At 34.4% G+C, this 11,034-nt stretch overlaps 1 pseudogene; it reads right to left on the bottom strand.

Moving 5' to 3' along the window:
• Positions 1 to 2,366: 2,366 nt before the first annotated feature.
• On the bottom strand, positions 2,367 to 6,817 carry LOC136275033 (uncharacterized; annotated as a pseudogene).
• Positions 6,818 to 11,034: the final 4,217 nt, after the last annotated feature.

Genomic DNA, 11,034 nt, shown 5'->3' on the forward strand with positions numbered 1-11,034 from the left:
TCACTCTGAAGTCTTATCAGTTGGGGGTGTGGCCTTCTCCCTAATATGCTGAATTGCCGTCCGTGTGGATATTCAACTAGGTCAGATCCGGCCTTTAACGTGTTATAGCGTAGACGTCTCGGATCAAATACTGGGGAAATATTACAGAACACACCGCTGTTCCTCTACCATTTATTACTAAGTATACGTTCTAAGAATTGCCTTTAACGTCGGATTGGCTTGGTCTGAAGTATAAATTAAAAGACAGTTCAGTCGATTAATCTTCCATCTTTTGTATAAAATATGGGAATTGTATATTGTTCTTAAAAGTGACGTGTGTGGTTTTGGTTGAGAAAAACAAAATCATTTTAGGTTCACCAAAGGCCGGAACTTACCCATTATAAGCAAGCCTTAGTATATTCATTCGACTACGGTCATCATGGTATACGACGTTAAAGGGTCTCTCTAAACAAAACACATCCTCATTTACTTGATAATTTATAAATGGTTTAAAATGAACAGATATAAATATGTCAAATAACCCCTCAAGGGGCCCCATTTACAAAAATAAATTTAGATTGTAGCAACTTCCATGATAAACACGAAAAATGAACCTTAACAGAATGATAATTGTGGGTATTTTAACTTTGAACAATTATTATCTGCGAGAAGTAGAAAAGACATATTTTTATCAACAAACATGTCCAGGAGAATCTTCGCGAGCCCTGCATGTACATGTATTTGTTTACAGTAAATACGCATGCGTAATAGTATAAAAGGCTGAACCCCGTAACACGTTGCGATGTAAATATGTGATAGGTAATACGTAATTATTAATTTTGATGAAATAATAAGATTTATTTCATGGAGAGCTTTGTTGTTTTTCTGAAAGTTAATGTATTCATGAGTAGTACAAAAAACCGAACCCGATCGAATTTTTTTTTCAAGTCGGTTTTTTTTTTATTAGATGCGCCGTACTGTCTTTAAGCAAGGGAAACCCAGACTTGGCGCATAATAAAAAAAAATACCATAGATAACGATAAGAAAGAAAATGAATAAATCCTTTGACTTGATAAAATATATTTTCCAAATAAACAAATTCAGCAAGTTTTGTCTGTGATTTTGTCACTGAATAGTATTTATTTTTAGGAATAACGTACCGAACAGAAATATAACCAATGTGCATAAATACTTTGCATCTCTCTCTCTCTCTCTCTCTTACGCAATAACAGCAATCAAGAATATAAATGACAAATGGTTATTAACGCTGGCGGTAAATTACGCGTTTTCTATGGTCAAACAATACGCGTGGGTATTAAATACGCGGGTGCGTGATATACCATACGCGCGGGGGTATTTTATGCGGTTTTAAGCCATCGCTTAACTAGTGTAAATTTCCTCTACGCGTAAATAACCTCTTTTACAGTAATCAACCGAATAAGTTTTATTCCTAACATATAATCAGTTCATTAATTCACTACCTAAGGCTATTTCTTTATTCCGATTACGCATGCGCAATAAAGTCAACATGCAATGGTTCGATAAAAAAGGACGATAGAGCGATAAAGATCTAACGATGGCGCGATAGAGCATTGGGTCTTCGCCATTGAAACATCCGATCATCGACATTGCACCTTCACGTAACGCTCTCTTACCATCGCGTCACTGCCTTATCGCCCCGTCGTGCTATCGCACAATCTTCGTTGCTTTATCGCGTCATCGCCATCGTTTTGTGTCATAGTTTTTTTGTCATCGCATTTTTGCATCATCATAGTATCGACGCTAACTTCGATGGTACGATGATGCGATATTAACTCGTGTTCGTATTCGGATTCCATTCCTTTCGGCCATAATGCTATCACCAACTAAAAATATAAATTATCTAATAACTAAAGGGGATGGTAACCTGCATTATTTTACATTAAAAACACACCATATGTAATAGGTTATCAAATGACGCACACTTTCTCAGCCCTATACCCTTACTTAGGATTAATGGCGGGAAAAAAACATTTTTGGGGGGGGGGGGGGGGCAGGGTATGTAATCGTGTGTTTTAAAAGTTATAAGCGTCCTGTTTTATTGTTTGTTTCTGAATTACTCGGGTATGACGATTGCGACAGTAATTATACACTTATTTTTTAAAAACAGTTTTGTAGTGCACTCCTTTGTTATTTTTCGCTGTTTTACAAGTATATTAATGCGATTCTTAAAGTCTCCCTTAAGTAATTGCCTTCTAATGTATATTGTCTAAGTACAAACAGTAAATGGCAACATGGTAACATTAGTAAAAACAAATAACTGCACACTTATTCACTTTTATTACAACTTTTTAAATTTTCGCAAGAGGCAAATATATATATTACATTATACATGTATATTTACAAGTTCACCGCCGTCTCCCGAAAGGAGGAGGACCAAAAGCACTGATAAGGGTCTGTACACCAGGTTCGAAACCTTCCATCACAGCATTGACACTACTTTCATCCTCGTCTGGAGCTTTATCGCCATCCTCTAATTCACCTCCAGAGATGTTAATCACCTCTAACCCTCCAGCACCTCCTATAAAATGTGATGAGAAAACAGGCTCATGATCATCATCATGATCATCATGTCCATTATCATGCTCCGAAAGAGCGGAGCTGGACGCAAATAATGCACAAATGACCACCAGAGTATTCATCTTTGTGAAAGTGGAAATATCAAAGCCAAGAAAGATCTGAAATTCACAAAGAAAAAAAAACTTGAATTAATCTTTAAAAAAAAGAGAATCTGAATTAAAAGGATCTTTTTAGATCTATGTTTTAAAACCAGAAAAAATTATTAAAAAATTATACCAGTTTCCTAATGTCTTTGTCAAGAGAAAACTTACGTGTTGTCAACTAGACTGTATTGACATTTGAGCAATATATCATTTAGTGAAAATAATTCAAATTAGAATTTAGTCATCAATGACGCTGATAATTTTAATGGGGCGCAAGCATATGAATTATTTATTAGTAAATGACTTTATGAGTGTTGTAAAGTTTAATGAAATTAATAAATAAGTAAAAAGAATCATTTCTTGAAAACAATGAGGTGATAAAATACAGCCGTGCGTAATTAAATTCAACATTAAGTATTTTGGACATTATTACAATTGATCACTCGCCACCCCCCCCCCCCCCCCATCCCCGCGTATAGTATGGTATATTATTACCTTATATACTTTTTATACATACATATGTAAATGCAACATGGAAACTGTGTCAGAAGTAGAACATACATGAGTTAAAAAACAAAACTTCTTATCAAATTCAAGGTTGATTTGATACACGTTTGGGTTTCACAGTCATATTTTTTTAACATTAAATGTGTGCGTAAAGTATTAATTTAAAAACATGTTTAGAGGAAACTTAAAAAAGTAGAAAAAAATCACTCGTTTAATAGTTGTACATGTATATTGTACTCACCGTTAGGGTCTGTCCTGAACATTTTCAGTTACGAAAGTCTCACTTTTATAACTTTCCTAAAAAAAAAAAAGATGAGCATGTCTCTAGTTAATTGCTTTCTAATTTTGTATATTCTTCCCGGTTGAATGACATAATTTTGTTTGACACACATAAGATAATAAGGTGAAAAATTATATAATTATTTAAAAGATCTCTGTTTTTATTTCAGTTACGTACGTAAGGTGACAGTGAGAGAGATATTTCAGTGTTCTGAGGCGATTAAAAACCAATGACAATTCTACAGTGAACAATGACAAATTGTGATCGCACAGACTTCTTCTTATCTACATATGTAAGGACTTCGGAATAGTTTCTAGCTGCTAAATACCGCAGGGTTTTAGTATCACAGCAACAAAACATCATATATAAACATGTAGTTTTTTTGTGAAATTGGTAATTGAAATTGGGTTGATTCTCTCAAACTTTTGAAAAAAGAAAGACGTATTTAAACGGCATCAAATAATGGTTAAGAATTCAAGTGCACTTAATCTAGATGCTGTCATCAGAGAGTTATACCAGCACCAAATCGTAGCCCCTAATTCATTTCCCTGAATCTTTTTTTATTGAAAAGAAGGCTACACGAATTTCCATTATGATTTTCATAAAGGATGAAATCCCATCCAAAACTACACATAAACAACTCTTTATGTACAGTTTGACGTGGAAATGTTTGCATGTGAATAAATTTAATTTCATTAATAAATAAAAATTTTCATGTCAAAGAAAGTATGGACGATATTACAAACTAGATACAATCTCGTTACGAGTAACGAGTAGGTCATCTGTTCGATTTTTTGAAACGATACATTGACATATCGATACAATTAAGAATAAGCATCCCCTAATTTAAGATAAATTTAGCATTGCCAAAATGTTTACCAAAGCTTAACAACGTTTTTTTCTTTTTTTAAAACATAATTTAAGAAGCTTTTAGTCCCCTAAAAATCCCTAAATATGTCATAAATGGGTGGGGCAATGGTTGTTTATTTCAAATTTTAACGATCAACAACTTTGCTTCTATAATTTAATTTGCATTAAAAAAATCTTTATCGTTTTCAATTTATTTGTGATTGACTTGTATGAGTTTAATACGAAATTCTTGGCCACAAATTAAAGGAGCCAGCCCCGTTTTTCCTGATTTTGTTGGAAAAAACGTTTGATACATTACCACTTTTTGCTATATGTCTTTACAAAATATCAACTGATAAACAGATACAAATCAAAACATATGAAAATTTTGATTCAAAATTCGTACCCGATTTGTCAAAAGTGTTGGCATTTTGTTTCTTTGTTTAAATTTCGAATGAATTGTCTATCTTTTTTAGTTTCCTTATTAATAACGTGTTTTAAAACATTACTATGCATTTTGGACACATACAATGCGCATGAATTTCCATGAACTTCTTTGCTGCACGATGAAGAAACGGGGATTGAATATATAATGCTTGTTGCAAAATTCAAGGCAGCAACTGTTGAACTTTTTAACTTCTACTAGACAGACTTTTTTTTGTTTATAGCCGCTTACAAAATTTGGTCGCTCTCTGATGCTTTGCCGACATTAAAAGCATGAGAGAGAGAGAGAGAGAGAGAGAGAGAGAGAGATTTTCACTCTTTACTACACAATATGCATAAAGACACACCAAAAGAGCCCGGCTTTCAGTACTTCAGTACTTTGATTTTGCCAAGGCGAGCTCTAAAAAATGGCGGCGCCCCTCGCTTAAAACAACTAAATAGTGCAATATATAAACTGTAGTCTACATATCCCGCTAATTCCACATCTTTATCCAATAATTACTTTTAATTAACTACATGTAATATACAAGCGCTGCCTATTGAGCATATACATCACAACTGTTTCATTCTACACACAGTTTGAATCAAATCTCCGATGTAAATTTCAACTGTACAAAGAATTTTTACATCTAAATACATGTAAAAGTTATTTAGATCTTGTAAATAAATATCTTGACACATTCGGTTTTAATCAGAAAACACAATTAACCATAACAAAGTTCTTTTCATCAATGGCTGAAAAATAGTATTTTGTGGGACATGCAACATTTTAATGTTAGTCAAAGCACATTTTCTTGGCTATATTTACACTTATGGTAGCAAAATAGTCAAAAAATGAACCGTTCTTTTTTTCTTCACATAAAATATTAATATCTTTCTTAACTAAAAATAAGGTTGCAAATGCCCTAAAAACGTATCCTTTTTAAACTATTTATGATCAACCGAACACAAATATTCTGTACTTATGTTCTTATTCGTTCCACTCAACCGAACGTAAATCATTTTCAATAATAACAAAACATAGGATTAGTGAAGGAAGCGCTTATCTGCCGCATTTTTTTACACGTACAAATACAAGTATAAAGATTCTTCAAACTTCTTTCTGAAATAAAGCAATTAACATTTTATTGTGCATAGTCCTTCGATTTTTAAATGTCACTAAATAAGTGGGTGGGTGGGGATTGTGTAAATGCGGCAAAGAAAAGCCTTCGAATGAGTGAAAATCGTGCTTAACTTGAATACCTGTTCTACAGGTTATACGCTATAAATAGTAGCCAATAGCTACATGTTTAAATATATAACAGCAAAACATATAACATGTGTTTAAGTATCTATGATAAATTAATTTATGTTCTTATTCATTCCACTGAACCGAACATAAATTATTTACAATAATAACAAAGCACATGATTAGTGAAGGAAGCGCTAATTTGCTGCATTTTCGACAATAAAGAAAGAACACTTTAATTTGAAAAGTGGCAAAAAAAATGTTATCTTATTAAATACCATTTTTTTTTTCGAAACCGATAACTTTTCTTATAAATTTTCCTTCACATAGCCATCTTTGGCTTTCTCGGATTTCCATCTACCATGTATCTTAAACAGTCTATCAGTAATGCCGTCGATAGCAGCAGCTGTAGCACCCCCCCCCCCCCCCCCCCGATCTAAGACTTTGCAAACCAAAATTACCGTATTCTAAACCTAAGGACTTTAGTGCGTCGAGCAATATTTCTCTTGCTCGAGTATACGATAATGGTTTGTTACTATTTCTAAGTTTGTAAGACTTATATTTCTTACAGTAAAAAATGGACCTGAAATTGAATTCCTCGGAAGAAGGCAAAATATTTGCTTTCCGTAAATATCTTTCTAACACAGCTACAGGAAAAGTATTATTTGGAGTTCTTGAAATGACCACAGTGCTTCCTTCTTTGTATACATCAGTCTTGCTTCTTTCTATAAAAAACGAAACATGAGAATCAAAAATAAATATGTTAGATCTTTTCAAATTTATCAGTTCGGAAAAACGCAAAAATCCAGCATATTATATTAAACACATGCAGCACGATCGTATATCTTGTGAGGAATTCGATTCTTTTCCAAATTGTTTCACAAATTCTGATAACACTTCCAGTGAAATCGGCTCCTTTTTCTTTAGGTATGGCTCCTGATGTTATAGCTCTTTCTTTCACTGAATTGACAAGAGTGGAATCGCACGGATTTTTAAAATGTCCTAGAGAATGAGCCCAACTTAAAGAATTGACTGCTTCTTGAATTTTAGCCACAGAATGGAATTTAGTCGACAAGTGAATAATGTATAGCGACGTTTGACTCTGAAGCTGGAAAAGGGCTAATCCGGGTATAAAAGAAAAACACAACTTGCAAAAAGCGTTAAAAGCATATTTGTATTTTTTAAATGCGTTTTTCGCTTTGGATTTTAAGCAATACTTTGGGATTGCGTTTTTCAGAGCTGATATGCGCTGATCCTCGTAATCATTTTTGGAGAGGACTTCCTTCAATCTCCCCACAGAAAAAATGTCTGAAAAACGTAAACAAAATACACCAATCAATATGACAGAATAACGATGCAAATTTTATGAAAATATCAAGCCATCTATTGATCACATTCATCATAACTTTGTTTTATACCTTTTTAAAACATATAAATAAGTATCATATTCACTTAGTCTCATGCATTGGTTAAATACCAAAACTCATATCCACTGGTACACCAAGCTGTGTACCAGGACTTACTCATATCCACTGGCTACACCATTCTATGTACCAGAACTTACCCAATTCCACTGGCTACACCATGATATATACCAGGACCTGCTCATTCCCACTGGATACACCATGATGTGTACCAGGACTTACTAAACTCCAATGGCTACACCATGCTATTATACCAGGACTTACTCATATCCACTGGCTACACCATGCTATATATGAACCAGGACTTGCTCATTTCAACAACTGGCTACACCATGCTATGTACCAGGACATACTCCATTCCACTGGCTTTACCATGCCCACAGAAAAAATGTCTGAAAAACGTAAACAAAATACACCAATCAATATGACAGAATAACGATGCAAATTTTATGAAAATATCAAGCCATCTATTGATCACATTCATCATAACTTTGTTTTATACCTTTTTAAAACATATAAATAAGTATCATATTCACTTAGTCTCATGCATTGGTTAAATACCAAAACTCATATCCACTGGTACACCAAGCTGTGTACCAGGACTTACTCATATCCACTGGCTACACCATTCTATGTACCAGAACTTACCCAATTCCACTGGCTACACCATGATATATACCAGGACCTGCTCATTCCCACTGGATACACCATGATGTGTACCAGGACTTACTAAACTCCAATGGCTACACCATGCTATTATACCAGAACTTACTCATATCTACTGGCTACACCATGCTATGTACCAGAACTTACCCAATTCCACTGGCTACACCATGATATATACCAGGACCTGCTCATTCCCACTGGATACACCATGATGTGTACCAGGACTTACTAAACTCCAATGGCTACACCATGCTATTATACCAGGACTTACTCAATGCCACTGGATACACCATGCTATATATGAACCAGGACTTGCTCATTTCAACAACTGGCTACACCATGCTATGTACCAGGACATACTCCATTCCACTGGCTTTACCATGCTATTATACCAGGACTTATACTTCAAACAATTTTTTTTTACTACATAAAGTATCATTCACCCAGATCCAATTAACCGTCAATATGTATGTATCAAGACGGTATATCAAAGTAAAAAGATATATTTTCAAAAACATCAACTTTTTTTAATTCAACAACAATACATCAACATTTACCAGCATCTAATCTTACGGTCGACACGGACGTACAAAAATTTTTGGATCCAAATATAGAGTTTTTGTTCAATCATTGTTGAAAATATTTTGAGGTTTTTTTTTTAGGTCACCTAAGTCCCTCAGGTGACCTATTGCAATTGGTCTTCGTCCGTCGTCGTGCATCGTGCGTTAGCATTTTTACATTTTAAACTTCTTCTTGAAGACTACCATGCCAATCGTTACCATTTTTGGTGTGAAGCATTTCTATGGTAAGAGGAATCTAAATTGTGAAATTCATGGCTCTACCACCCCTTGGGTGCCACGGGCGGGGCCAAATATGCAAAAAAGGCCAAATTTTCAAAAATCCTCTTCTCTACTCCCACGCATGTTAAGAAAAAACTGGTTGCATGGTTATGATGTCCATGAAGCCCTCTACCAAAATTGTGAAATGTATGGCCCCTGGGTCAGGGGTTCTGGCGCTAGGGTGGGGCCAATATAGCCATATAGTAAAAATGTATTAAATCTTGGAAAGTTTTCTTCTCTACTCCCACATATACTTGTTAAAAAACTAAATGCATGATTATGATGTCCATGAAGCCCTTTACCTAAATTGTGAAATTCATGACCCTTGGGTCAAAGGTTCAGGCTCTAAGGTGGGGCCAATATGGCCAAATAGTAAAAATGTATTAAATCTTAGAAAATCTTCTTCTCTACTCCCATATATTTGTTAAAAACTAAATGCATGATTATGATGTCCATGAGGCCCTCTATCAAAATTGTGAAATTCATGACCCCTGGGTCAAGGGTTCAGGCTCTAAGGTTGGTCCAATATGGCCAAATAATAAAAATGTTTTAAATCTTAGAAAATCTTCTCTTCTCCCACACATGTGGGCAAAAAACTGAATACATGGTTTTGATATCCACAATCTCCTTTACCTAAATTGTGAAATTCATGGCCCCTGGGTCAGGGGTTCAGGATATGAGGGGGGGGGGGGGCAATATGGCAATATAGTGTTAATGCATATAATGTTTAAAAATTTTCTTCTCTACTCTCACACATCTGTATAAAAAACTGACTAATAATTATGTCTACCAGGAAGTCCTCTACTGAAATTTTAATTTTCATGTCCCCTCAAGAATGGGTTTTGACTCTAAGGCAGGGCCAAAATGGATGTATAGATGTTAATGCATATAACGTTAAAAAATAATCTTCTTTACTCCCACACACCTGAAAGGAAAACTGAATTCATGATTTTGTAGACCAGATCTTTCAGTTTTTCTCCAAAATTATAAGTTTCACAGTTCTTTTTGAAATGTGGTCGTCATTATACAAATTTATAATGAATAGTATGAAACCTAATTAATTAGATGCATATATGAGACTTCATGACAAGTGTGTTATGGATATATGCTATTCAGGTGACCGTTAAGGCCAATTGGCCTCTTGTTTAATTCGATTACTTCTTGTACGTAATCGCGATAGCTTAGATTTTTTCCAAAAAGGTGAACAACTTCTCTTTGGAACAATAAGAGTACCCTTTGCCTTACAGCTTACAAGATATTTGATAGTTTTAATTATCAGAATAACAGGATGGCACAAACCAGTTATTTTCATCACTCCAGTTCTGAAAAAAACAATCGACATTTTCTGAACCTGGATTCCAAACCAAGGAATCAAATCTTTCCAACTTTTTATAATAGAAATTTGCAGGGCGATCTATTGTTTGCGGACCCCATAATTCATCCATGAATCGGAAAAATTCCTTAGACACATCCCAATCTCCATAGTCTATGATATTACTTATGTAATCAGCTTTGATATTTTTTGTCTTGGAATCCATTGAATATCATTATTAATACCTTTCTGATTACATGCAGAGAAAATATTCATGGCTAACTCTTGTAATTCCAATTTCATACTCCCACATTGCACTATTTTTACACATGCTTGATTATTTGTGAACCACTTAATAGTCTTTGATGCAAATCTGTCTTGAAAACATTTCACAGTTTGTTCAATAACTCTTTATTCACGCCACGTTGAACTTTTCTTAGCCTCATGCTCTTTCCATATTGCATGCAAAACATCTTGATTTACATCAATAGTATAAGACCCAGCTGCAACATTACTTGCATAAGAATAAACAACATCTTTCTCAAAAAACACTACATATTTTTTGTTAGATACAAAAATATTCAATAGCCAAAAATTCAACTCTTTCAATATGTGTTCGATCTTATCTGAACTGAGAACACTATCCCAAGATGACCTTGTCACTTTTTTTCATTTAACAAGAGCGTGCCATAATTCTACAAACATTCCCGAGAGTGAAATACTTTTTACATTTACCTTAGCAAGTTGTCTCGCCATAACTTTAGGCATTAATTTTAACAAACACTCTAATGAAGACTTTAAGTC

This window comes from Magallana gigas, chromosome 4 (genome assembly GCF_963853765.1).
Source record: "Magallana gigas chromosome 4, xbMagGiga1.1, whole genome shotgun sequence".
Classification (NCBI taxonomy): domain Eukaryota; kingdom Metazoa; phylum Mollusca; class Bivalvia; order Ostreida; family Ostreidae; genus Magallana; species Magallana gigas.